Raw genomic sequence first — 27,643 nt, 5'->3', positions numbered from 1 at the left:
TGGTTTCTCCTGAATCACTCTTAGTGCCTGAGTTTATTGCCTTTCTTCTTTGGGAAATTTATGAGGTGGCAATAAAATGAAGGTAAAAAAGGCCTGAATTCACATGCATAGGCCCAATTCCCAACTCCCAGAACTAGGGAAATTTCTCCTGCCTAGCTCTTCCCATGATCATTAAAGCTCAGGCACAGGGACTTGCCTGTGTTTGTTGTTGCTGTCTATCTCCATGTAGGTGATTCTCACTATCCAGGACCAAGGCCTCAGTAGAAAAGGAGGAAGCCTAGTTTGAATGATTAAGGATTGTTATCTCCTGAACAAAACTAGACCACAGGTAAAGAAGGGAGAAGATCTCTAAAGAAAGGAGGTAAAATGTTCATATGAATCCATATGGAAATAATGAGAAGTTCAAAGGTAACATTACACAGGTAGGCCAGACAAAATAATAATAATAAATAATAATAATAATAATAATAATAATAAAACTTTTAAAAATGTAGGTTTTTAAGTATTAGCACAGGTTACTGTGAAACATTGTTGCATTTTTCTGAGGTATTAAAAAATGAGGTATAGTCTCTGCTTTGGATAAGTCAATGCTATACTCCCTAGAAGTCTTATAATTATTTTTTGGCTCTACCCTTGTAAAAGATATTGGCAAATTGGAGTTTGTCCAGAGAAAATTGAAGTACAACATAAGTTATGGCCTAGATTGAAGAGCTCAAGAAACAAAAATGACTTTGGGAAAGACAAAACCCATAGACAGTGTGATTAACATCTTCGAACACTGAAGCTTTAACGTGAAAAATGGACTAGATAGTCTTTGTGTCACCTAACTGCATAAATGGGGGAATGAGGAATACTATATGGGGTAAGAGGAGGGGATAATAAGTAAGAATTAGGTCAAGCAGAAGCCTTGAGTAACGTTTTCATGCTAAACCTTTTTGGAAGAAGGAAGATTATACTAGTATATAACAGAGTCTGAGAGCCTCTCTCTACTACTGTGTGCCCTGCAAAGGGTTTAAGGGCTACAGAAAGAACTTTCACAGTAAGTTAGAGTAGGTGTGAGAGTTAGGAGTAAATATGTCCAGCTCTTATTAGAGATATAACAACCTTTTAATGCATATCTATTATATAATACTCCCTCCAGACTGGAACTTTTAATCTACCTTGCATGCCATAACCCAGTTCCCTACTCATTTTTTTAAAAATTTCTTTATTGATTAAGGTATAACATATGTGTCCTTATCCCCCACAGCCCCCCACCACCCCCTCTGGCCCTCACCCACCTGTTGTCTGTGTCCATTGGTTAGGCTTATATGCATGCATACAAGTCCTTTGGTTGATATCTCCACCTTACCCCCATTCTCCCCTACCTTCCATCTGAGGTTTGATGGTGTGATCAATGCTTCTCTGACTCCGGATTTGTTCTTTTTCATCAGTTTATGTTGTTCATTATATTCCATAAATGAGTGAGATCACGTGGTATTTATCTTTCTCTGACTGGCTTATTTCACTTAGCATAATGCTCTCCAGTTCAATCCATGCTGTTGCAAATGGTAAGAGTTACTACTTTTTTTTTTTTTTTTTTTTTTTTTTTACCGCAGCGTAGTATTTGATTTTGTAGATGTAACTACAGTTTTTTAATCCACTCATCTGCTGATGGGCACTTAGGCTGTTTCCAAATCTTAGCTATGGTGAATTTTGCCGCTATGAACATAAGGGTGCACATATCCTTTCTGATTGGTGTTTCTGGTTTCTTGGGATATATTCCTAGAAGGGGGATCACTGGGTCAAATGAGAGTTCCATTTTTAATTTTTTAAGGAAATGCCATACCATTCTCCACAGTGGCTTCAGCAGTCTGCATTCCCACCAGCAGTGCAGAAGGGTTCCTTTTTCTCCATATCCACTCCAACACTTGTTGTTTGTTGATTTGTTGATGAGAGCCATTTTGACAGGTGTGAGATGATACCGCATTGTTGTTTTGATTTGCATCTCTTGAATAATTAGTGACTTTGAGTATGTTTTCATATCTCTCTTTGCCTTCCTTATGTCTTCTTTCAAAAAGTATCTAATTAGGTCTGTTGCCCATTTTTTGATTGGGTTGTTTATCTTCCTTTTGTTAAGTTGTATGAGTTCCCTGTAAATGTTGAAGATTAAACCCCTGTCAGTGATAACATTGGCAAATATGTTCTCCCATGCAGTGGGCTTTCTTATTTTGTTGATGGTTTCTTTTACCGTGAAAAAGGTTTTTATTTTGATGTAGTCCCATTTGTTTATTTTCTCTTTAGTTTCCATTCTTTTAGGAGCAGTATTGGTGAAGAAATTTCTTCAGGATATGTCTGAGGTTTTTCTGCCTGTGGATTCCTCTAGTATTTTTATCATTTCACATATTATTTTTAGTCCTTTATCCATTTTGAGCTTATTTTTATGTATGGTGTAAGTTGGTGGTCTAGTTTCATTGTTTTTTTGGCATTTATCTGCCCAATTTTCCCTACACTATTTACTGACGGGACTGTCTTGACTCCATTGTATGCTCATGCCTCCTTTGTCAAATATTAATTGAGCATAGTGGTTTGGGTCAATTTCTGGGTTTTGTATTCTATTCAGTTCATCTACATGTCTGATCTTGTGCAAGTACCAGGCAGTTTTGAGAATACTGGATTTGTAATACAGCTTGATATCTGGTACTGAGATCCCACCTACTTTGTTCTTCTTTCTCGAGATAGCTGCAGCTATTAGGGGTCTTTTTTATATTCCAGATGAAGTTTTGGAGAGCTCATTCTAGGTCTGTGAAATATGTTGTTGGTATTTTAATGGGGAGTGCATTGAATCTATAGATTGCATTGGGTAGTGTGGACATTTTCATGATGTTGATTCCACCAATCCGTGAACACAGTATGTTCTTCCCTCTGTTTATGTCTTACTCTATCTCCTTTTTCAGTGTCCTGTAGTTTTCTGCATATAGATCTTTTACCTCCTTAGTTAAGTTTATTCCTAGGTATCCTGGGTGCAATAGTAAATGGGATTTTCTTAGCCTTTCTTTCTGTAAGTTTACTATTGGTGTATAGAAATGCCATAGATTTCTTGGTGTTAATTTTCTATCTTGCTACATTGCCAAATTCATTTATTAAGTCTAATAATTTTTTGATGGAGTCTTTAGGGTTTTCTATGTACAGTATCATGTCATCTGCGAATAAGGACAGTTTTATTTCTTCTTTTCCAATTTGCATGCCTTTTATTTCTTCTTCTTTTCTAATTGCAATGCCTAGTACTTCCAGTACTATGTTGTACAGGAGTGGTGAGAGTGGGCATCCCTATCTTGTTCATGTACTTAGGGGATATGGTTTTAGCTTTTGCACATTGAGTATGAGGTTGGCTGTGGGTTTGTCATATATGGCTTTTGTTAGGTTGAGGTATGATTGTTCTATTCCCACCTTGCTGACAGTTTTTATCAAGAAAGGGTGCTGAATTCTCTCAAATGCTTTTTCTGCATCAATTGATATGACTATGTGGTTTTTATCTTTCAATTTTTTTATGTGATGTATCACATTTATTGATTTGCCGATATTGTACCATCCTTGCATCCCCGGGATAAATCCTACTTCATCATGGTGTATGATCTTTCTGATGTATTGCTGGATCTGATTTGCTAGGATTTTGTTGAGTATTTTGGCATCTATGTTCATGAGGGATATTGGCCTATAATTCTCTTTTATTGTGTTGTCTCTATCTGGTTTTAGTATTAGGGTGATGCTGGCTTTACAGAATGAGCTGGGAAGAGTTCCTTCCTTTTGAATTTTTTGGAATAGTCTGAGGAGGATTGGTTTTAGCTCTTCCTTGAATGTTTGGTAAAACTCCCCTGTGAAGCCATCTGGCCCCGGGCTTTTGTTTGCTGGGAGCTTTTAGATGACTGCTTCAATTTCTTCCATAGTTATTGGCCTATTGAGATTTTTAGAATCTTCTGGATTGAGTTTTGGAAGATTGTATTTTCCTAGGAATATGTCCATTTTCTCCAGGTTGTCTAGTTTGTTAGAGTTGTTCATAGTATTTTTTAACAATTCTTTGAATTTCTGTGGGGTCTCTTGTTACTTTGCCTGTTTCATTTCTAATTTTATTTATTTGAGTCCTCTCTCTTTGCTTCTTGGTGAGCCTGGCTAGAGGCTCATCAGTCTCGTTTATCCTTTCAAAGAACCAACTCTTGGTTTCATTGAACTTTTGCATTGTTTTTTTGGTCTCTAGGTCATTTATTTCTGCTCTGATCCTTATTATCTCCTTCCTTCTGCTCACTCTGGGCTTTTCTTGTTGCTCTCTTTCTAATTCTTTGAGTTTTAGAGTTAAATGATTTACTATCATTTTTTCTTGTTTTTTTTTGAGGTAGGCCTGTAATGCTATAAACTTCCCTCTCGGGACTGCTTTCATTGTGTCCCATAGATTTTGGATTGTTGTGCTTTTACTGTCATTAGTTTCCGGGGTGTTTTTAATTTCCTCTTTGATCTCATTGGTAACCCAATCATTATTTAGTAGCATGCTATTCAGCTTCCAAGTGTTTCATTTGTTTGGATTTTTTTTTTATTGTAGTTTATTTCTAACTAGAGGTCCAGTGCACAAAAATTTGTGCACTCGGTGGGGGTCCTTCATCCTTGCCTGTGCCCATTCACAGGCCGGGACCCCTTGGGGGATGTCCACCTGTCAACTTAGGCCCACTCCCCAGGGAATCAGGCTTAAGCTTGCCATCAGACATCCTTCTGGCAGCCAGGGAGCCCTCGGGGGATGTCTGACTAAAGCCTTAGGCCCCCAAGGGATCAGGTCTAAACCGTTAGTTGAACATTCTTAGTGCTGCCACGGAGGTGGGATAGGCTCCTGCCACCACCACTGCACTGGCCAGCCATGAGCCAGCTTCTGGCTGAGTGGCACTCCCCATATGGAAGTGCACAGACCCCCAGGGGGCAGCTCCTGCATTGACCATCTGCCCCCTGGTGGCCAGTGTGCCTCACAGCAACCGGTCATTCTGCTGTTCAGTCAATGTGCATATTAGCCTTTGATTATTATTATATACGATGTCTCTATTTCCTTCCTTTTGCCCCTCTACCCAGCTCTTGCTCCCCACTTCTATCTGGTCATCACCATAGTCTTGTCTGTATCCATGGATTGTGCATATATTTTCTTTGGCTAATCCCTTCTTTAAATTCACTCTTTAAAATTTTTATTTTCAGATAAGTGCTTATAACTGCACTATTATATATTTTCTATTATATTATTTAGAATTAAGATATTTATTAATTGAACCCTTGTAAATTTTAGCAAAATTTAATAAATTATGCTAGAAGCAATTAGGATATTTTTCATGTAATGCAGATACATTTCAATTAATTTTTTATTAATTTTTAATTTTTTAATATTTTAATTGAAACAATCTCATACATGTAAAAAAAGTATAAAATACTACAGCATATTATACGTACCCTTCACCCAATTTCTTAGGTGTTAATAATTTAAACATAACCATTATACAACTAACAAAATTTGGAATATATTTTTCTTATAATCTCTTTAATGTTACTTAATCCATTTACTTTGTTTTTCTTAATCTTCACCCAACGATATTTTTCCATTAAATTTTAGAGAGAGTGAAGGGAAAGGGAGAGACACATTGATTGATTACCTCATGCACATGCTTTGATAGGGACTGGGGATCAAGCCAGCAACTGAGGTACATGCCCTTGACTGGAATCGAACCTGGGACCCTTCAGTCCATGGGCTAATGCTCTATCCACTGAGCAAAACAGGCTGCAGCTTAATTCATTTACTTTTCATCTACATATGTCTTTTTATCTAAAGTAGGTTTTGTTTTTTATTCACCCTCAAAATCTGTCTTTTAATTGGTGCATTTATGCCACTGACTTTCAGAGTGCTTACTGATAGAGTTACTACCATATCAGGCGGCTTCTGGGGCTTCTGGGTCAGATTTGCCTTGCCGCGTGGTACTTGCTGATCAGGGTCCCAGGGCAGCAAGGCAGGGTTGGCTCCTGGGGCTTCTGGGGCAAGGTGGGGCAGGGCCTGCCCTGGATGGCAGCATGCTGGAGGCTCATGCTGTCCCGCCCTGCCTACAGTATGCAAATTAGCCACCATCTTTGTTGGCAGTTAATTTGCATTTCGTGCTGATTAGCCAATGGGAGGCATAGCAAAGGTTTGGTCAATTACCATGTTTGTCTATTATAGATAAGATATTATGCCATTGTGGTCTGAGAAGATGCTTGGTATGATTTCAGTCTTCTTGAATTTGGGGAGACTTTGTTTGTGACCCAGTATGTGGTCTATTTTTGAAAATGCCCCATGTGCACTTGAAAAGAACGTATATTCTGTGGCTTTGGGGTGAAGTGTTCTGAAGATGTCAATTAAGTCCATCTGATCTAGTGAGTCATTTAGGATTGCTGTTTCTTTGCTGAGTTTTTGTTTAGAGGATTTATCCAGTGATGTCAGTGGTGTGTTTAAGTCCCCTACTATGAATGTGTTGTTTTTGATCTCTCCCTTGTTATCTTCCAGGAGGTTTTTTATATATTTGGGTGCTCCTGTATTGGGTGGATATATGTTTATCAGGGTTATAGCCTCTTGTTGTATCGATCCCTTTAGTATTATGAACCTTCCTTACCTTTTGTTATGGCCTTCACTTGGAGGTCTATTTTGTCAGATATAAGTATTGCTACCTCAGCTTTATTTTCATTTCCATTTGCCTGAAAGATATTTTTCCATCCCTTCACTTTCAGTCAGTGTGAGTCCCTTGTTCTGAGGTGGGTCTCTTGTAGACAGCATATATATGGGTCATGTCTTTTTATCCATTCAGCCACTTGATGTCTTTTGATTGGAGCATTTAGTCCGTTTACATTTAAAGTTATTATTGAAAGGTACTTGCTTGTAGTGATTTCTATTTTTGTGCCTGTGTTCTTTCTTACCTTTTCGTTTCTTCTTTTTACAGCATTCCCTTTAGCATTTCTTGCATTGCTGGCTTGGTAGTGATAAACTCCCTAAGCCTTTTTTTTTGTCTGCAAAGCTCCTGATTTCCCCTTCAATTTTGATTGATAGTCTTTTTTTTTCACTTTATGTCTTCTTTTTATTATTATTTTTTTTATTGCTTAAAGTATTACAAAGGGTATTACATATGTATCGATTTTATCCCCCCGCCCTAGACAGTCCCCTAGCCTCCCATATCCCCCAGTGTCTTATGTCCATTGCTTATCCTTATATGCATGCATACAAGTCCTTTAGTTAATCTCTTAACCCCCTTCCACCTGACCCCCAACCCTCCCCGGCCTTCCCGCTGCAGTTTGACAATCTGTTTGAGGCAGCTCTGCCTCTGTATCTATTATTGTTCAAAAGTTTATAATGGTGTCTATTGTCCATGAATGAGTGAGATCATGTGGTATTTTTCCTGCATTGACTGGCTTATTTCACTTAGCATAATGCTCTCCAGTTCCATCCATGCCGTTGCAAATGGTAAGAGTTCCTTCCTTTTTAGAGCAGCATAGTATTCCATTGTGTAGATGTACCACAGTTTTCTAATCCATTCATCTACTGATGGGCACTTAGGCTGTTTCCAGATCTTAGCTATGGTGAATTGTGCTGCTATGAACATAGGGGTGCATATATCCTTTCTGATTGGTGTTTCTGGTTTCTTGGGATATATTCCTAGAAGTGGGATCACAGGGTCAAATGGGAGTTCCATTTTCAGTTTTTTAAGGAAACTCCATACTGTCTTCCATAGTGGCTGCACCAGTCTGCATTCCCACCAGCAGTGCACAAGTGTTACTTTTTCTCCACATCCTCTCCAGCACTTGTCGTTTGTTGATTTGTTGATGATAGCCAGTCTGACAGGTGTGAGATGGTACCTCATTGCTGTTTTGATTTGCATCTCTCGGATGATTAGTGACTTTGAGCATGTTTTCATATGTCTCTTGGCTTTCTGAATGTCCTCTTTTGAAAGGTGTCTATTTAGGTCCTTTGCCCATTTTTTGATTGGATTGTTTATCTTCCTTTTGTTAAGTTGTATGAGTTCCCTATAAATTTTGGAGATTAGGCCCTTATCAGATATGTCATTGGCAAATATGTTTTCCCACACAGTGGGTTTTCTCGTTGTTTTCTTGATGGTTTGTTGGCTGTGCAGAAGCTTTTTATTTTGATGTAGTCCCATTTGTTCATTTTTTCTTTAGTTTCAAGTGCCCTAGGAGCTGTATCAGTGAAGAAATTGCTTCGGCATATGTCTGAGATTTTGTTGCCTTTGGATTCTTCTAGAATTTTTATGGTTTCCTGTCGTACATTTAAGTCCTTTATCCATTTTGAGTTTATTTTTGTGTATGGTGTAAGTTGGTGGTCTAGTTTCATTTTCTTGCATATATCTGTCCAATTTTCACAACACCATTTATTGAAGAGACTATCTTGGCTCCGTTGTATGTTCTTGCCTCCTTTGTCAAATATTAATTGAGCATATTGGTTAGGGCTGATTTCTGGGCTCTCTATTGTATTCCATTGATCTATATGCCTATTCTTGTGCCAGTACCAGGCAGTTTTGAGAACAGTGGCTTTGTAATACAACTTGATATCTGGTATTGAGACCCCACCTACTTTGTTCTTTTTCAGGATTGCTGCAGCTATTCGGGGTCTTTTTTTATTCCAGATGAATTTTTGGAAAGTTCGTTCTAGATCTCTGAAGTATGCCGTTGGTATTTTAATGGGAAGTGCATTGAATTTATAGATTGCTTTGGGAAGTATGGACATTTTAATGATGTTGATTCTACCAATCCATGAACACGGTATGTTCTTCCATCTGTTTATGACTTCCTCTATGTCTTTTTTCAACGTCCTGTAGTTTTCTGAGTAGAGGTCTTTTACCTCTTTAGTTAAGTTTATTCCTAGGTAGCTTAATTTTTTTGGTGCAATGGTAAACGGGATTGTTTTTATAATCTCTCTTTCTGAAAGTTCACTATTGGTGTATAGAAATGCCTCAGATTTCTTGGGGTTAATTTTGTATCCTGCTACATTGCCAAATACATGTATTAAGTCTAGTAGCTTTTTGATGGAATCTCTAGGGTTTTGTATGTATAATATCATGTCGTCTGCAAATACGGACAGTTTTACTATCTCTTTTCCAATTTGGATTCCTTTTATTTCTTCTTCTTGCCGAATTGCAATGGCTAACACTTCCAGTACTATGTTGAACAGGAGTGGTGAGAGGGGGCATCCCTGTCTTGTTCCTGTTCTTAGGGGAAATGGTGTTAGTTTTTGTCCATTGAGTATGATGTTGGCTGTGGGCCTGTCATATATGGCTTTTATTATGTTGAGGTATGATCCTTCTACTCCCACCTTGCTGAGAATTTTTATCAAAAATGGGTGTTGAATTTTGTCAAATGCTTTTTCTGCATCAATTGATATGACCATGTGGTTTTTTTCTTTCAATTTGTTTATGTGGTGTATCACGTTTATTGATTTGCGGATATTGTACCATCCTTGCATCCCTGGGATAAATCCAACTTGGTCATGGTGTATGATCTTTCTGATGTACTGCTGGATCCGATTTGCTAAGATTTTGTTGAGGATTTTGGCATCTATGTTCATGAGGGATATTGGCCTGTAATTCTCTTTCATTGTGTTGTCTTTACCTGGTTTTGGTATTAGGGTGATGCTGGCTTCATAGAATGAGCTTGGAAGTGTTCCTTCCTCTTGAATTTTTTGTAGTAGTAGTCTGAGGAGGATAGGTTTTAGTTCTACCTTGACTGTTTGGTAAAACTCCCCTGTGAAGCCGTCTGGTCCTGGGCTTTTGTTTGACGGAAGCTTTTTGATGACTGCTTCAATTTCTTCCATAGTTATTGGCCTGTTGAGATTTTTAGATTCTTCCTGATTGAGTTTTGGAATGTTGTATTTTTCTAGGAATTTATCCATTTCCTCCAGGTTGTCTAGTTTGTTGGAGTAGAGCTGTCCATAGTATTTTTTAACAATCATTTGTATTTCTGTGGGCTCTGTTGTTATTTCGCCTCTATCGTTTCTGATTTTGTTTATTTGGGTCCTCTCTCTCTGCTTCTTGGTGAGCATGGCTAGAGGATTGTCAATCTTGTTTATCCTTTCAAAGAACCAGCTCTTGGTTTCCTTGATTTTCTGTATTGTTTTTTTTGGTCTCTATGTCATTTATTTCTGCTCTAATCTTTATTATCTCCTTCCTTCTGCTCACTCTGGGGTTTTCTTGTTGCTCTCTTTCTAATTCTTTGAGTTGTAGAGTTAGATGATTAACTACCATTTTTTCTTGTTTTTTGAGATAGGCCTGTAGAGCTATAAACTTCCCTCTCAGGACTGCTTTCATTGTGTCCCATAGGTTTTGGATTGTTGTGTTTTCATTGTCATTAGTTTCCAGGATGTTTTTAATTTCTTCTTTGATCTCATTGGTAACCCAATCAATATTTAATAGCATGCTATTCAGCTTCCAGGTGTTTGAGTATTTTGGGTTTTTTTTATTGTAGTTTTTTTCTAATATTATGCCATCGTGGTCTGCGAAGACGCTTTTTATGATTTCAATCTTCTTGAATTTGGGGATACTTTGCTTGTGACCCAATATATGGTCTATTTTTGAATATGTCTTAGGAGCATTTGAGTAGAATAAATATTCCCTGGCTTTGGGGTGAAGTGTTCTGAAGATGTCTATTAAGTCCATCTGATATAGTGAGTCATTTAGGATTGCTGTATCTTTGCTGATTGTTTGTTTAGAGGGCATATTCCAGTGCTGTCAGCGGTGTATTAAAGTCTCCTACTATGATTGTATTGTTGTCGATTTCTCCTTTGATATCTTCCAGGAGTTTTTTTTTTATGAATTTGGGTGTTCCTACATTGGGTGCATATATGTCTTTCAGGGTTATATCTTCTTGTTGTATTGATCCCTTTAGTATTATGAAGTGGCCTTCCTTATCTCTTGTTATGGCCTTCACTTTGAGGTCTATTTTGTCCGATATAAGTATTGCTACCCCAGCTTTCTTTTCCTTTCCATTTGCCTGAAAGATATTTTTCCATCCTTTCACTTTGAGTCTGTGTGAGTCCCTTCTAATGAGGTGAGTTTCTTGTAGACAGCAGATGTATGGGTCATGATTTTTTATCCATTCAGCCACTCGATGTCTTTTGTTTGGAGCATTTAGTCCGTTTACGTTTAAAGTTATTACTGAAAGGTACTTGTTTGTAGCCATTTCTTTTTGTGTGTGGCTGTTTTCTTTCTGAGCTTTTTATTTCTTATTTTTATACCAGTCCCTTTAGCATTCCTTGTATTGCTGGCTTGGTGGTGACAAACTCCCTTAGCCTTTTTTTGTCTGTGAAGCTTCTTATTTCCCCTTCAAGTTTGAATGATAGCCTTGCTGGATAGAGTATTCTTGGATTCAGTCCTTTGCTTTGTATCACTTTGTAAACTTCAGTCCATTCTTTTCTGGCCTGATGTGTTTCTGTTGAGAAATCATTTGACACTCTAATGGGAGATCCCTTGTATGTAACTTTCCATCTCTCTCTTGCAGCGTGTAAGATTTTCTCTTTGTCCTGAACATTTGCCATGGTGACTATGATGTGTCTTGGTGTGGGTCTTTTCGGGTTCACCTTGCTTGGGACTCTCTGGGCTTGTGTGACTTTTTTCTTCCCCACCTCAGGAAAGTTTTCTGATATTATTTCTTTGAGTAGGTTTTCTAATCCTTGTTCATCCTTCTGTTGTTCTGGTACTCCTATTATTCATATGTTGTTTCATTTCATGTTGTCCCAAAGCTCCCTTAGGCTCTCCTCCTGTCTTTTAATTTTTTTCTCCAATTGCAGTACATTTTGGGTGTGTTTTGCTTCCTTGTCTTCTAATTCACTAATTCGGTCCTCCGCTTCTCCTAGTCTACTGTTGATACTTTCAATGGAGTTTTTCATTGCAGCTATATCACTCTTCATTTCTTCTTGGGTGTTACATAAGTTGTTGATTTTTTCATCTGTTTCTTCTAGCTTCTTCCATATGTTATCGATTTTTTCATCTGTTTCCTCTAGCTTCTTCCATATGTTATCGATTTTTTCATCTGTTTCTTCTTGCTTCTTGCAGAGGTTGTCGATTTTTTCCTCCATCCGGTTTATGCACTCTAGGACCCTTATTCTGAATTCTTTTTCTGTCATGTTGCATGCCTCTGTATTACTTAGCTGCTTTTCTGGAGAGTCCTCCTTCTCTTTCCTTTGGGGGTTTCTTTGTCTACCCATGTTTGATCTCACTGACATATCTAGACGTTGAGTCGTTCAGTGGTTGCTCCCTTGGTGGCAGTGTCTCCTTGGTCTGTGGTTGCTCTTCGGGCGGTTGCAGTAGCAGCTGCTATTCAGTTGGCAGCAGCTCCTCTGGTGGGTGTTGTTCACAGCTGTGGTGGCTCTTCTGGCTGGTGGGGCAAGGTTTCACGTACAGCTGCTGTTCCTCAGCAGAGGGTATGGTGCTCAGGAGGATACTGTTGCTTGGATCTGCTGCGTTGATTTAAAGGCACAAAATACAACACAACAAGGCACCACGTACCAGGCACTATACACAAATATATTCACGATATTAATAACCCCAAATTAAGGTGACCACCTGAATTAAGAGAATTAGGGGTTAAGGAAGAAGGAAGAGAAAAAGATAAAAGAGAAAAAAGAAAAGAATAGTAGGGACCAAAAAAAGGAGTGCAAAAATGAAATTGGGACAAAGAAGGGGGAAAAATCAAAGCGAGGAAAGAAAAGGAAAAAAAAAAGAGCGAAAAGAGAGAATGAAGTGGAAGAGGGGAAGAGACTTTTTATATGAGGAGAATACTCCTATAGAACAGCCATTAATCCCAACAAATTCCAGCAACAGCTCCCTGTATATGAATGCAAAGTAGAAACAACCAATAATATAGCGATGAAAATAGAATGGAGAACACTAATCCCAAAATAAAATAAAGAGAAAATAAAATGGCACTTTAAAAAATGGTAAAATGGTAGCAGTAATAATACTGGTTAAAAATAAGAAGGTAGTAATTAAAAGGGTAAAATCAGGTGATGGAAAAAGAAGAAAAAAAAAAGAACAGAAAAAAAAAGAAAAAAAATTGGTTTCTTAGTTAAAAAATGAAAAAAGAAAAAAAAATTGCAGTAGTGAAGGTCCTTCGTTTCTTCTATTCTTCAGTGTGGCTCGCCTTAGACCTTCCAGGTATTCAGGAGAGTGTTGAGTTTCCCTGCGATATACTGTTCCTCTGTGTTGTAAACCACAGTCCTTATTTTAAAGCATGCCACATTTATTTCCCAGACTGCCTTATTTTGTGTTTGGCAAAGAGTCAGTTTATGGGTCAGCCTCTGGGTGGCAGTGTTCTGGGGTTGGTCTCTGAGGCTATAGGGCCTCTCTGTCCAGTGGAAGTTCACTGCCCAGAGCTGACTGCGTAATAGTTAGTTACCGGCGCTATGTTGTTGCTGGGATTGAAAATCCCTCTATAGGCCAGACCCTGTTAACTGCCAGGGACTGATCATGTTATCTTAATCCTTGATCTCGTACAGGGTGGAATTTGGGTGTGGCTGTGCTCCTTGCCTGGGGGCTGAGGGGAGGAGTCTCACTCTCCGGAGAGGATGGCTGCCCCAGTCCTGGGCTCAGGGGTGTCTCAGCACTCAATTCACTGCCACCTCTCCTGGCTTCCCCTCTTTCCCCAGTCTCTCCTCAGATTCCACTCCTCTGCACACTCTCCCTCTCTTCAGCACAGGTGAGTGTCTGTATTCGAAATGTCCCATGAACAGGATTTAGTGAAAACAAACAAACAATCGCCGGCCGCGGAAACGGGGAAGGCTTGGTTTCTGTAAGCTTCTTCTCTTACCGGTACTGCATGGTCAGGTCAGCTCTTCAGGCTGCCCCCTTTAGGCTCAGTCCTCCGTGATCACAGAACCCAGCTCTCAATTCCCCCGGCGGCGCCAGGAATCCCGCGGTTCTCCTTTCCCCTGTCAGGGGCTGTGCCTGTCCCAAGGGACTCGGCTGTCTGCTAAGCGGTCTCCCTCCGACTCTCTGGGCTCAGAGGTCTGGCAAACTTTCCTGCCCAAATCCCTGGGTTTTTTTTTACCTTTCCAGGGGAGTTCTGCTCTTCCCGGCTGCAAACCCTCTCACCAGCTGAGCAATTTCGCCAATTCGGTGTGAGTGTTACTAGTTTCAGCTGCTCACTCCATTTGTTCCGGGACATGACCTGGGACGCGTCTGCCTATATCGCCGCCATCTTCCGTCTCTGATAGTCTTAATGAATAGGGTATTCTTTGATTCAGTCCTTTGCTTTGCAACCCTTTGTATACTTCCTTCTATTCCCTGCTAGATTGATGTGTTTCTGTTGAGAAATCACTTGATAATCTGGTGGGGGATCCTTTGTAGTTAACTCCGTCTCTCTCTTGCAGACTTAAAATTTTCTCTTTGTTATGAAGATTTGCCATTTCTATTATGATGCTTCTTGGTGTGGGTCTTTTTGGGTTCATCTTGCTTAGGACTCTCTGTACTTGTGTAGCTTTTTTCTTCCCCATATCTGGAAAGTTTTCTGTCATTATTTCTTCAAATAGATTTTCTAATCCTTGCTGCTCTTCTTGTCCTTCTGGCAGCCCTATTATGCATATGTTACTTCGTTTCATGTTGTCCCAAAGCTCCCTTAGGCTCTCCTCCTGCTTTTTAATTTTTTTTTCTCCAGTTGCTGTTCAGATTCAGCTTGTTTCTCTACCTTATCTTCTAACTCATTAATTCCGTCCTCTGCTTCTTCTAGTCTACTGTTGAAACTGTCCATGGTGTTTTTGATTGTAGCTATATCACTTTTCATTTCTTCCTGATTCTTGCATAGGTTGTTGATTTTCTCATCCTTCTGGTGAATGAATTGTACAACCATTACTCTGAATTCTTTTTCTGTCATGTTGCATGTTTCAATTTCATTAATTTCCTTTCTTGGCAACTCTTCATTTTCTTTCCTCTGGGGGTTGTGTCATCTCCCCATTTGACTATCTCTAGTTGGTTCAAACGTCGAGTTGCGTGGGCCTGGGCTGTGTGCAATGGGAGTTTCACACCAGTCTAGTGTCACTGAAGATCTCTGACACTAAGATATGTGGTTGTGGTGGGTTGGTAAGAACCAGGCTCACTCAGAGTCAGTGTTACCAGTGCTCAAGGCACACTTAGAATCAGGGACCCCCTGAACCATGCTGAAACAGAGACCCCCCTGAAGTGTGTTGAAAATCAGAGCCCCCTAGCATGTGCCAGGAGTCAGAGTTCCCCAAGAATCTAGTATCAGATTCTCTGTTGCTTTGCGTGAACTCGCATTGAGAATCAGGGTCCCTGTGTGCACATGCATCAAGAATTGGAGTCACTGGCTCTTAGTGAGAATGCACAGGGAATCAGGGATCCCAGGCGTGGGTGATAAGAAATACAGTCAAGTCACTGGTGCTTGGTGCTGCTTCCTGCCCTTAGATTCAGGGTCCTGGGGCCCTTGCTGCGGGGAACAAGTTCCCAGTGTTTGCGTGTTAGCTCCCAAGCTAAGGTCCTGTAGCCCATGCTGCAGGAAACCAGTTCCCAGGGTTTGCACATTAGCTCCCAGGCTAAGGTTCCTTTAGCCCATGCTTCCCGGGACAAGTTCCCAGTGTTCGTGCGCTTCCAGGCTAAGGTTCCTGTAGCCTTGCTGTGCAGGACAAGTTCTGGTGTTCGTGCGCTTCCTGGATAAGTTTCCTGTAGCAGCACTGAGGCCCTGGCAAGGGGTGGGTCTATCAGTTACTATGGCACTGCCCAGGAGCCTGTGGGGAGGGGGATGGACTCTGTTATTCACAGAGATCTGCCACGGGGATATCTGGATTCTTGGTGTCTGTGGGTCTGTAGCTGTGGTCACAAGTCTCTGTCCCCAGTGGCTGCAGGGTCCTGGTTTGCATCTGAGACCAGACTGGGTGGTGCTGAGGCCAGGATCCTAGTCTCAAACAGCTGTTTCTGAAGATGGCATGGTCTTTGTGCCCACACTGGCCGCCCAGGAGTGTCCGCCTGGGAGCAGGGCGCCGCCATCTGAGACTGCCCAGTTTAGCAGACCCTTAGAAGACCTGCAGAATCTAACTGTCCCTAGCTCATACACACACAAACCACACACATCCACACACTCCTCTATCACTCCCTCGTGCGCTCACACTCTCTCTTTCCCTACCTTCCTGCCAGTTGCCATCTTCCTGCTGGAAGATTTTTGATGACTGTTTCTATGTCCTTCATAGTTATCGGCCTACTTTATTTTTGATTCTTCCTGATTGAGTTTTGGAAGGTTCTATTTTTCTAGGAATATGTCTATTTCCTCTACGTTGTCTAGTTTATTAAAATAGAGTTGTTCATACTATTTTTTTTTAACACTCCTTTGTATTTCTGTGGGGTCTGTTGTTATTTCATCTCTTTCATTTCTGATGTTGTTTATTAGGGACCTCTCTCTTCTTGTTGAGCCTGGCTAAGGGCTCATCAATCTTGTTTATCCTTTCAAAGAAACAGCTGGGTTTTTTATTGATCTTTTGTATTTTTTTTAATTCAATGTCATTTATTTTTGCTCTGATCTTTATTATCTCCTTCCTACTTATCAATCTGGCCTTTTCTTTTTGATCTTTTTCTAATTTTTTGAGTTGTAGTGTTAGATAATTTACTACCATTCCTCCTCCTCCTCCTCCTCCTCCTCCTCCTCCTCCTCCTCCTCCTCCTCCTCCTCCTCCTCTTCCACCTTCTTCTTCTTCTTCTTCTTCTTCTTCTTCTTCTTCTTCTTCTTCTTCTTCTTCTTCTTCTTCTTCTTCTTCTCCTTCATTTTATTTAGGTAGGCCTGTGAAGCTATAAACTTTCTTCTCAGGATTGCTTTCATTGTGTCCCATAGAATTTGGATTGTTTTGTTTTTATTGTCATTATTTTCCAGGATGTTTTATTTTTTTTATTTTTTTTATCTTTATTTCTTCATTGGTTAAGGTATTACAAATGTGTCTTCATCCCTCCATTAACCCCCAACTTCCCATCCCACTCATGCTCTGTTGTCCATGTCCATTGGTTTGGCTTATATGTATGCATACATGTCCTTTGGTTGATCTCCTCCCCTTACCCCCACCCTCCCCGACTTTCCTTCCTGGGATTGACAGTCTGATCGCTGTTTCTCTGTCTCTGGATCTGTCCCTGTTCATCAGTCTATGTTGTTCTCTATATTCCACAGATGAGTGAGATTATGTGGTATTTATCTTTCCCTGACTGGCTTATTTTGCTTAGCATAGTGCTCTCCATTTCCATCCATGCTGTTGCAAATGGCAAGAATTCCTTCGTTTTTACTGCAGTGTAGTATTCCATTGTGTAGATGAACCACAGTTTTTTGAGCCACTCATCTGCTGATGGGCACTCAGGCTGTTTCCAAATCTTAGCTATCGTGAGTTGTGGTGCTATGAACATAGGGGTGCATATATCCTTTCTGATTGGTGTTTCTGGATTCTTGGGATATATTCCTAGAAGTGGAATCACTGGGTCAAATGGGAGTTCCATTTTAAACTTTTTGAGGAAACTCCATACTGTTCTCCACAGTGGCTGCAGCAGTCTGCATTCCCACTGGCAGTGCAGAAGGGTTCCTTTTTCTCCACATCCTCGCCAACACTTGTCGTTTGTTGATTTATTGATAATAGCCATTCTGACAGGTATGAGATGGTATCGCATTGTCATTTTGATTTGAATCTCTCAGATGATTAGTGACTTTGAGCATGTTTTCATATATCTCTTGGCCTTTCTTCTGTCTTCTTTCATAAAATATCTATTTAGGTCCCTTGCCCATTTTTTGATTGGGTTGTATATCTTCCTCTTGTTAAGTTGTATGAGTTCCCTGTAAATGTTGGAAATTAAACCCTTATCGGTGATAACATTGGCAAATATGTTCTCCCATGCAGTAGGCTTTCTTGTTGTTTTGTTGATGGTTCCCTTTGCTGTGCAAAAGGTTTTTATTTTAATGTTGTCCCATTTGTTATTTTCTCTTTAGTTTCCATTCTGTTAGGAGCAGTATAGGTGGAAGAGGGGGTCCCCTGGGGGTGAGGACGACAGAGCCCAACACGCTGGGGCGTCTGCATGCACGACTCTGGAGACCAGGTTCAGAGACACAGATCTAAGTTTATTGGGGAAGTACAGCCATATATAAAGGGGTAAGCAGCCAATGCAATAGGGACACGCTTGCTATGTTATCCAATGGGCGTGAGGGTCAGGGCTAAGAGTATGTGGCTTTTGGAGATTTGTCAGGCAGGTGTTGCCACTTCCTGGTGTGTCAAGGAAGCCTGTTTGCTGGAGTGTGCTCACAGCATTGCTTTGGCCGCAGCACTGAGATAAATCTCTTGAGCTCTCCCCAATCTCCCCCTTCCCTTTTTATAAGCTCCTGCTGGTTGTGGATAATCATAGCTTGCTGTGCATCTATTCTTTGGATCATGGAGTAAAAGAAGCGAAACAAGCAGCATGCAAGGAGGCTTCCTGCTGCTAGGACGGCCCATATGAATATGTTAGCAGGATTTAACCAGGGGGTTAGACGGCTGAGGGCATCACTTAAGAAACTAAACTTAATGGGTTTTACTTGGGTATTGTTGATTCTTAGGATTTCTCGCTGGAGCTGATAGGTGCTGTTTAGCAATGCCTGGCTGAATGGACCTTTAAGGGGACTTGCTAATTTTTTGTGCTCCCAGGAGGCACTTCTCACTGGAATGGGCATTACACAGATGGCACACATTAATAGGAATAATGTTCCTGCCAAAGGATTGGCTTCTGGTGCCAGGCTTGTGGCTTGATCCTGTAGATTCTTGATGTCTTCCCAGGTAATGTTGTGGGCCCGCTGGTGTCTTGGTCATCTCTGCTGCCGGGGCTGGTTGTCCTCGATGGTCAGGTCCTCCATTTCCTCTACCCGGGGTGATGGTGATGGTGGTCTACAGCTCATCGCTGGTGGTGCAGGGTTTGATGTCACGGGCAGGAATCCACGCGGGATTTTTCTCACCTTCTGGAAAAATACAAGCAAACCCTCTCCCTTGGGTTCAGAGTGGGTCGGGTCCCTTCCAAGCCCCAGTTAGTGGACCTCTCTACCAGACCAGAGGGAGAGGTGTTGGTATGTCTCTGAGACCTCCCCAATGTTTGAAAATGGGAGGAAGACCGTCAGGGGCAAAATGAAAATAATTGAGGGTTATGAGAGCCTGTAATAGTTGCTGTTGATGCATTAATCTTTGGTCTATCTTCCCCCCCCCCCACCTTTTTTCTTTAGTAAGCTGGATTTTTAACTCTTTATTTTATCTTTCTATTATGGCTTGCTCTTGTGGGTTGTATGGTATGCCAGTAACGTGCTTGATGTTATGTTTCGTGAGGAATTGCTGAAAAGCCTCGCTAGTGTAGCAGGGGCTGTTTTCTGTTTTAATTTCCCAGGGGAAGCCTAATGTTAAAAATGCCCCCTTGAGGGTTGCTACTGCATGGCGAGTCTTTTCACCTGTGTGAGCCTGAGCATACGTGGCCCCAGAGAAAGTGTCCATGATTACATGTACATACTTGAGCCTACTGAAGCTGGGAATATGGGTCACATCTGCTTGCCATAAGGCATTGGGTTGGAGCCCCCAGGGGTTGGCCCCTTGTGGCTGGAGGGGGCCTAAAGGCAATAGGGGGCTGCAGGTTTTGCATGCCCGTATGAGATGCTTGTAGCTAGAGAGGGTTAAATGAGAAGATAGCTTGTGCAAGCTAGCTGCCTCTATCTCTGGATTGTTTTGCTCTTGTCTTCATGGCTGGGGCATTCCTGATAATTCCTCTCTGTTGCAGGAATCCACATGGTCTTGGAATTGTTTTCTGAAAATATACAAATGTATTCTCAACCAAAGGTTAATAAAGGAAACTTTATTTGGGGTTCTATTTATTTTTGCTTAAATGAATTTCCTTTGGCTTATTTTGACACCACGTATGTTTTTCATAGGTGACTTGCTGTTAGAATTACAAATGAAAAAAAATTTTTCTAGATGTAAATTAGTTACAGGATATTTTTCCTTACATGGTATTTTTCCACTTATCCCCCCTTTTTTGATTTAATTATTAGGGAGATTTTTGGAAAATTTATAATGCAGTCTAGATAACTTTAAATTTTAATTTTTTGCACAAAAATATGACTGTTTTAGGTTCATTGCATGTTAAGCAATTTTTCCATGAAATGAAAATTTTTGTTAATACTTCTTGAGCCAATTTAAATTAATCTGAAAACTTGACTACTATTTTACTGTCAAATTTAATACTCTAATAACAATCTTATTTTATACTGTAAATATTAATGGAAAGGATTATTTTGCATCCTTGAGAAGGCCCTGAGAATTCCTGGTGTTAGGCTGGATTTAGATATAGGGTAGGCGCTGTTAGCCAAGTTTCTGTTTTTTGGGTATCTATCTCGGCTGGGCCAAGTCTCATTCTGTTATCTGGGTCCCAATCTGAGGTGGGCTTGGGAAGCGGGAAGCAGCCATGGGGGCAGGAGACCTCCCTCAGAAGGGGCGAGTGTTTAAGCTCCTGTATAATTGGGGGGGGGTGAGGATCTATGCTCCACCTCTGTTGGCCCCCAAATTCTCTCCTGAGGCCCCTCTGCAACTGTGCCTGTCTTAGGTCTGGCTAACCATCCATCCTCCGGGGCCAAGCAGGGTGATGTGAGGTTTAGTTCTGTATCCTTGGTAGCCTATGTCCCTATGACCTCCACGCCTAGTAACTGTGCCTTGGCATCCCCTTGGCAAAAAGGGCAAGAGAGGTCAATATAGAATGCTTAAGTGCCTTCCCAGGGGGCCTTCCACACAGTGGAAGGGATTAAATCCTTTCATGTCCTTAAATTATATTGCTGCCAAACGTTTAAAGAATTAGTTTGTAAGCTTGTTTGGAATAAATGCTGTTGTAAAATATTAAAAATTATTAATGAGCTTTTGTTATTTTAAATTATATCTTAAAATTCTACTGCTGTATTTTAAGAAATATTAAACAAAATAACTTGTTTTGCCCTTTCTTAGAGGCAAAAACCTAAAATATATATTTATTAACTTTTATTTGATAAAGCTTTCTATGTGATTTTAAGTATATTAAATTGGCTTTATTAAAAGATTCTTTAATAAGAGAGAATAAACTTTTGAAAACATTTCAGGGCTCATGAAATGTCTCAAAGTCATTCCTTGGTTATAGTTTTGAAATCTAACTTGAAGGACCACCAAATACATATGTGTATATATGATCCAAAGACCACACACTTTCCGTAATTATTAAGGGACACTAATCAAACCAAAACTGATCCCTGTATACAAAAATTTCGGTTGTGATTATAGAATTTATTCTCTTTTCTAATAAGACCAATGAGTAATATATTTTGAATTCAGAATTTTTCAGAGAAAGCACAAGATTTTCTTAAAAATGAATTTCTATATTTTAGGCATTTAGTTACCACAATTATAATTTTTTTCCAATTTATTTATTTATTTATTTTTTTAAAATATATTTTATTGATTTTTTACAGAGAGGAAGGGAGAGAGATAGAGAGTTAGAAACATCGATGAGAGAGAAACACTGATCAGCTGCCTCCTGCACATCTCCTACTGGGGATGTGCCCGCAACCCAGGTACATGCCCTTGACCGGAATCGAACCTGGGACCTTTCAGTCCGCAAGCCGATGCTCTATCCACTGAGCCAAACCGGTTTCGGCCCAATTTAATTTAATTAGAACTTTAAACTCTTAGCTGGCAAGTTAAACATTCAGCATTTCTTTAGATTAATAAGAGCAGGTGCTTCCTTCCTTATGTAATTTTAAGTATATTGTATTAGTCTAATTTAGTATTGGAAGAGTTAAAGAGAAGAAAACTGGACAGAAAAATTGTTATGCTTACCAGTAGCTGGCATCTTTGAGTCCGGCATAGTTTAGATAAGTAAATATTAACAAAGAACTCTCTCTCCCTGCTCTCACTGCCAATGGCCTTTTTTTTTTTTTCCTGCATTAACCATTTGGATATTGGGGATATTGTTGCAGATCCGGTGGCATTTGCTGCAGCTGTGGGGTTAACATTCACAGGAAAGAGTCCAGGGGTCTCCAGCCCTAAGGACTTCTTTGCTCTATCCTTCTGGCTACACAAGAATTGATATATCCCCGTCCATGGATTATCATCTGTGTCCCCCAGAAAAGGAGTACTTGGGGGCTGCTGGGCAGTTAAACTTTTTGTTCGCTCTGCAAGGGGAGTGGGGGAGTGACTCCAACAGGAAACCTTCTGGTGAGACTCCCCTGCTTTCGCCTCCCTAGAAGTCCCTTCAGGAGGTTTTTCTGTCTCCGTTTCAGCCTTCCTTGAGCTTTGAGAAACTACTTTTGGCTTGTCGAAAACAACCCAGGGATCTGCGGGGGCAGAGGGCTCTGGAGGGGGATAGGGAGGCAGAGGGTCTTCTGTTCCCCCGCCCGCACCAACAGTGGTGGAGAGAGCCTCCGGTATGGGAAGTGCAGGCTCAGGTGGGGCCCCACTTAGGCAGGCTAAAATTGCTAAAATAGCAGGTGTGAGAGAAAGTGGAAAAGTCTTTCCCTCATGGACATCTGCTGATCTTATCCTCTGTAATGCTTTCTCCCATGTACTGGGGTCCCAAATGGGGGCTTCTATTAACCAAGGGTTAAATGCTATTAGGACATCCCAGAGCTTTTGTAGCTCCTTTTCTGTTACATTTACTCGCCTACTCTGTAACAACACATGAAGCACGCGAGCCTGATGGGCTCAGGCGGAGGGGGGAAGGTTTCCCATAGTTACAGAAGGTCACTCACCCGTCCTGGTGCATGCCATGACAGGGTCCCTGTTTGAGGCGCCAGATGGAACAGGGGGTCCCCCGGGGGTGAGGGCGATGGAGCCAAATGCGCTGGGGCGTCTGCATGCACGACTCCGGAGACCAGGTTCAGAGACACAGATCCAAGTTTATTGGGGAAGTACAGCCATATAAAAAGGGGTAAGCAGCCAATGCAATAGGGACACGCTTGCTATGTTATCCAATGGGCGTGATGGTCGGGGCTAAGAGTAGGTGGCTCTTGGAGATTTTTCAGGCAGGCGTTGCCACTTCCTGGTGTGCCAAAGAAGCCTGTTTTCTGGAGTGTGCTCACAGTGTTGCTTCGGCCACAGCACTGAGATAAATCTCTTGAGCTCTGCCCACATATAGGTGAATGTATTTCTTCAGTATATGTCTGAAATTTTGCTGCCTGTTGATTCCTCTAGTATTTTTATGGTCTCCCGTATTATGTTTAAGTCCAATATCAATTTTGAGTTTATTTTTGTGTAAGGTGTAAGTTGGTGGTCTAGTTTCATTTTTTTTTTTTGCCAGTATCTGTCCAATTTTCCCAACACCATTTATTGAAGAGGCAGTCTTGTCTCCATTGTATGTTCATGCCTCCTTTGTCAAATATTAATTTAGGATAGTGGTTTGGGTCAATTTTTGGGTTTTGTATTCTATTCAGTTGATCTACAAGTCTCTTCTTGTGCCAGTACCAAGCTGTTTTCAGAATGGTTATTTGTAATACAGACTGATATCTGGTATTGAGATCCCACCTACTTTGTTCTTTCTAAGGATTGCTACAGGTATTTGGGGTCATTTTATCCTCCAGATGATTTTTAGCGAGGTCTGTGAAATATGCCGTTGGTATTTTAATAGAGAGTGTATTGAATCTATAGATTGCTTTGGGTAGTGTGGACATTTTCATGATGTTGATCCTACCAATCCATGAACAAGGTATGTTCTTCTATCTGTTTATGTCTTCCTCTATATACTTTTTCAGTGTCTTGTAGTTTTCCACATACATATCTTTTACTTTCTTAGTCACGTTTATTCCTAGATATCTTAATTTTTCTGGTGCAATGGTAAATGGGATTGCTTTTTTAGGCTCGCTCTCTGTTAGTTCATTATTGGTGTATAAAAAAGCCATAGATTTCTAGGTGTTAATTTTGTATCCTGTTACATTGCCTAATTCATTTATTATGTCTAGTACTTTTTGATGGAGTCTTTAGGTATTCTATGTACAATATCATGTCATCTTCAAATAATGACAGTATTACTTCTTCTTTTCCAATTTGGATGCGTTTATTTCTTCTTCTTGTCTAATCATTGTGGCTAGCACCTCCAGTAATATGTTGAACAGAAGTGGTGAAAGTGGGCATCCCTGTCTTGTTCCTGTTCTTACGGGAAATGGTTTGTTTTTGCCCATTGAGTATGATGTTGGTTGCAGGTTTGTCATATAAGGCTTTTATTACGTTGAGGTATGCTCCTTCTATTCCCACCTTGGTGAGAGTTTTTATCAAGAAAGGGTGTTGGATTTTGTCAAATGCTTTTTCTGAATCAATTGATATGACTATGTGATTTTTATCTCTCAGTTTGTTTATGTGATGTATCACCTTCATTGATTTGCAGATATTGTACCATCCTTTGCATTCACAGGATAAATCCTATTTGGTCAAGGTGTATGATCTTTCTGATGTACTGCTGGATCTGATTTGCTAAGATTTTGTTGAGGATTTTGGCATCTATGAGGGATATTGGCATGTAATTCTCTTTCATTGTGTTGTCTTTACCTGGTTTTGGTACTTGGGTGATGCTGGCTTCATAGAATGTGCTTGGAAGTGTTCCTTCCTCTTTTCTTTTCTGGAATAGTCTGAGGAGGATAGGTTTTATTACTTCCTTGAATGTTTGGTAACACTCCCCTTTGAAGCCATCTGGCCCTGGGATTTTGTTTACTGTAAGCTTTTTGATGACTGCTTCAATTTCTTCCATTGTTATTGGCCTATTGAGATTTTTAGAACCTTCCTGGTTTAGTTTTGGAAGGTTTTATTTTTCTAGGAATATGTCCATTTCCTCCAGGTTGTCTAGTTTGTTAGAATAGAGTTGTCCATAGTATTTTTTAACAATCCTTTGTATTTTGGTGGGGTTTATTGTTATTTTGCCTCTTTCATTTCTGATTTTGTTTATTTGGTTCCTCTCTCTTTGCTTCTTGGTGAGCCTGGATAGAGGCTCGTCAATCTTGTTTATCCTTTCAAAGAACCAGCTCTTGGTTTCATTGATCTTCTGTATTTTTTTTTTTTTTGGTCTCTATGTCATTCATTTCTTCTCTGATCTTTATTATCTCCGTCCTTCCGCTCACTCTGGGCTTTTCTTGTTGCTCTCTTTCTAATTGTTTGAGTTGCAGAGTGGGATGATTTATTACCATTTTTTTTTTAGGTAGGCCTCTAGAGCTATAAACTTCCCTCTCAGGACTGCTTTCATTTTGTCCCATAGATTTTGGATTGTTGTGTTTTTATTGTCATTAGTTTCCAGGGTGTTTTTAATATCTTCTTTGATCTCTTTGATAACCCAACCATTGTTTAATAGCAAGCTTTTAAGCTTCCAAGTGATTGAATTTTTTGGATGGTTTTATTGTAGTTTATTTCTAATATTTTGCCATTGTGGTCTTAGAAAATGCTTAATATTTCAATCTTCTAGAATTTGGGGAGACTTTGCTTGTGACCCAATATGTGGTCTATTTTTGAAAATGTCCCATGTGCACTTCAGAAGAACCTATATTCCGTGGCTTTGGGGTGAAATATTCTGAAGATATCAATTAAGTCCATTTGATCTAGTGAGCCATTTTGGATTGCTGCTTCTTTGCTGATTTTTTGTCTATAGGATTTATCCAGTGATGTCAGTGGTGTAGTAAAGTCTCCTACTATGATTGTATTGTTGTTGATCTCTCCCTTGATTTCTTCCAGGAGATTTTTTATTTATTTATTTATATGCTCCTATGTTGGGTGCATATATGTTTATCAGGGTTATATCCTCTTGTATCAACCCCTTTAGTATTATGAAGTAGCCTCCCTTATCTTTTGTTATGGTTTTCATTTTGAGGTATATTTTGTCCAATATAAGTATTGCTACCCTAGCTTTGTTTTCATTTCCATTGGCCTTAAAGATATTTTTCCATCCCTTCAATTTCAGTCTGTGTGAGTCCCTTATTCTGAGATGGGTCTCTTGTAGACAGCATATATAGGGTCATGTTTTTTTTATCCATTCAACCACTTGATGACTTTTGATTGGAGTATTTAGTTCATTTACGTTTAAATTTATTATTGAAAGGTACTTTTTTCGTAGCCATTTCTATTTTTTTGTGCCTGTTTTCTTTCTTAATTTTTTATTTATTTAATTTTTATTTTATTTATTTTTATTTATTTATTTATTTTTTACATCAGTCCCTTTAGCATTTTTTACATTGTTAGCTTGGTGGTGATAAACTCCCTTAATCTTTTTTTGTCTGTGAAACTTCTTATTTACCCTTCAATTTTGAATGATATCCCTGCTGGATAGAGTATTCTTGAATTAAGTCCCTTGTTTTATATCACTTTGTAAATTTCCTTTCATTCTTTTCTGGCCTAATGTTTTCTGTTGAGAAATCATTTGATAATCTAATGGGAGATACCTTATATTTAACTTTCTCTCTCTTGAAGCCTTTAGGATTCTCTCTTTGTCCTGAACATTTGCCATCATAATTATGATGTGTCTCTGTGTGGGTCTTTTCTGGTTCATCTTATTTGGGACTCTCTCTGCTTGTGTGACTTTTTTCTTCCCCACCTTAGGGAAATGTTTTTTTGTTTTGTTTTGTTTTTGTTTGTTTTATATACCCAAAGGGAGATATAAGCAGACACCAAACTCTGTTCAGGCAAATTATGCTTCATATAGTCAATGCCTTCACAGCACCTCACACACTGTGGTCACTGATGAGCTTCACAGTCAACCAGCCTGAGGGTAGATCCCATGCATGAAAATGTAAAAGACAATCAAGACTCAATATAACTTTCAGAAGGGATGTTTTTGGAGCACCCAGAACTGGAGATCAAGGATACTGCACCACTGGACCACACAGGACACTTACTATATAAGTTCACCCCACAAATACTGGGAATCATAGCACGTCTATCTCTAATACATAAAGACATACAAAGATGCATCCAAAATGGAAAGACAAAGAAACAGGATCCAAATGTAAGAACTGGAAAAAACTCCAGAAAAAGACCCAAGTAAAATGGAGGCAAATGATATTTCAGATACAGATTTCAAAGTAATGATTATTAGGATGCTCAACAGTATGAAATGGGTCATATAAACCATAAACAAAAACCAGTCAGAAAGGATGAATGCACTGGAATGACTAAACATCAGGTTGTATTAAACAGAGGACTGAACCAATTATTTGGAGGACAAGTTAGAGAAAACACTCAATCAGGGCAGCATTTTTTTTTTTTAATGAGGATAGTCATCTTTGGGATAACATACAGTGTAATAACATCCACATCATAGGAGTACCAGAAGGAGAAGAGAGTGCAATGGATTGAGAATTTATTTGAAGAAATAATGACTGGAAAGAAAAGAAAAGAAAAAAAGAAAAGAAAAGGAAAGATAAAGATATATAAGTCCAATAATTGCAGAATCTCAAGACATATCACATTTGAAATGGCCAAAGTTAAAGAAGAAGAATCTTAAAAGCCACAAGAGAGAGAGATGTTAGTCATGTATATGGAAGCTTCCATGTGACTGACAGCTGATTTCTCATAAATAACCTATCAGGCCAGAGGGATTGGCATTAAATATTCAAAGTGATGAAAAGCAAGGACCTACAAACAAGA

This window comes from Myotis daubentonii, chromosome X (assembly GCF_963259705.1).
Source record: "Myotis daubentonii chromosome X, mMyoDau2.1, whole genome shotgun sequence".
NCBI lineage: Eukaryota > Metazoa > Chordata > Mammalia > Chiroptera > Vespertilionidae > Myotis > Myotis daubentonii.
The sequence above is the reverse complement of the archived record's forward strand: the minus strand, read 5'-3'. Positions refer to the sequence as shown.